Below are 1,967 nucleotides of genomic sequence, written 5' to 3'. Positions count from 1 at the left end.
CTTCGTTTGTTACTATCGAGATAGGGGCTAAAATTATCCAAAATTTGCAAAATTTTAAAAGCTATTAACTTCTTTCTCTATTTATTTAAGAGATGAGGAATTGCCCAAGGTTCCACGCAGTGGCACTGAACCCGAGACCATGTGGATGGGAAGCAAACTTGTTACCACAGAACCACACTTGCGCCTATATTTTCATAAAATTTTACTAAAAGACCCATATGTCCACGGGCATAATGGCGTAGTGGTTAAGAGCGCGGGCTACTAACCCCAAGATTCCGAGTTGGATCCCAGGCAGTGACCTGAATAATAATAATAATAATAATAATAATAATAATAATAATAATAATAATAATAATAATAATAATAATAATAATAACAACAACAACATCGAAAATACCTTAGGAATGAGAACCCAGGTTCGAAATTTCTCCAAGACACCTGATGAAGTCTGGAGGGTATATCAGCCGAAAGGTTGTTAACAACAAACAAGATGAGGACAAATATCCGTCAAATGTAAATAATGTCTATTAACTTCTTATTTACTAATCTATGACAAAAATGAATTTCATTTTCGTAATTAGTGTAAAATACTAAATCGCTATACCAAATTTGAAAACCATTGGATAAAAATATTAAAACATAGAAAACTTTAATAGTAACAGGGAAGGTTTCATGTCAGAGTGTTGTATTTCTTATTCTCTTTTTTTTTCTCTACCCCAATTAGTTAACAAAATGTGTGTTTTGCTTCTTAATAGGCTGTATTCATTTTAATGCAGCCCACGGACCCTATTCTCTACGTAGGTCTCCAGATTCTGCCAGTGCGCAGTGCACCCTCTTATTTACATATTTAATCCTGTGTATTCTTATTCCTTTGAAAGTCTTACTTTGTATAAGTCTTACTTCTAAAACTCGAGCATGTCCCTGTTTATTTATACTGCATTCTGTTGCAGCAATCCAGATGTTTCCGGACTTGGCTTATGCTACTGCAATTATCGTAAACATAACTGCAAACTTCCTTCGTTTGTCAATTGGGAATACATGCATACACATGAACGCAAACGCACATACTTTCTTCCACACATACATATACATAGATGCACATATATACATACTTGGAAACATACACATACATATATGCTTATATATATACATAGGAATATACATACATACACACACACATACGTGCATACATATTCACACACGTGCGCGCACTGGTTTGCTAATCGTGTCCGAGGACGAACACGATTGGCTATTAAAATGAATCGTGTTTTCTCGACAGTTTAACTCTTTATCATTTACCGTACTTTATGTGTTCTCTAGTATCAAGATTGTTCCCGTCTAGAGTACCGTGTATTTTTAAGCCCGCACCAGATTTTCTAAACCTTTCCCACCCGTAATTTATCTTTCACATATATATGAATATATATAAATTTTTGTATGTATGTATGTACGTACGTATGCATGTATGTGTGTAAATATATATATGTGTGTGTGTGTGGGGGGAGAGAGCTACAAATATAGATATAAACATACGCACATACAGATAAATAGATAGATAACGTGTGTATATATACACACATACGTACATACATACTTACTCACTCACACACACCTAGATACATGTTATATAAAGCAGTTAGCTAGCCGACATTGTTGGAACTATTATGTTTGCCTGGAAGGGATGAAAATTGTTGAAAATCATATTCTTTCACAATCTCTGCTTAGTCACTTCACTGGTAGGAGAGTTTTATTGAAAACATTCGTAAATGGCGGCAACAGCAGAAGATGAATGGAGGCGGTGTTGGTGATGGTGGAGGAGGAGGGAGTGGGGGGGTAATATTAATGATAGTGGTGGTGACGGTGGCGCTGATAAAAATAATGGTGGCGGTGGCCATGTTAATTTTGGTGACGGCTGGTAGTCATACAGATAGTGGTGGCGGTGATATATATATATATGTATATATATA

The sequence above is a fragment of the Octopus bimaculoides genome, chromosome 14 (assembly GCF_001194135.2).
Source record: "Octopus bimaculoides isolate UCB-OBI-ISO-001 chromosome 14, ASM119413v2, whole genome shotgun sequence".
NCBI lineage: Eukaryota > Metazoa > Mollusca > Cephalopoda > Octopoda > Octopodidae > Octopus > Octopus bimaculoides.
The sequence above is the reverse complement of the archived record's forward strand: the minus strand, read 5'-3'. Positions refer to the sequence as shown.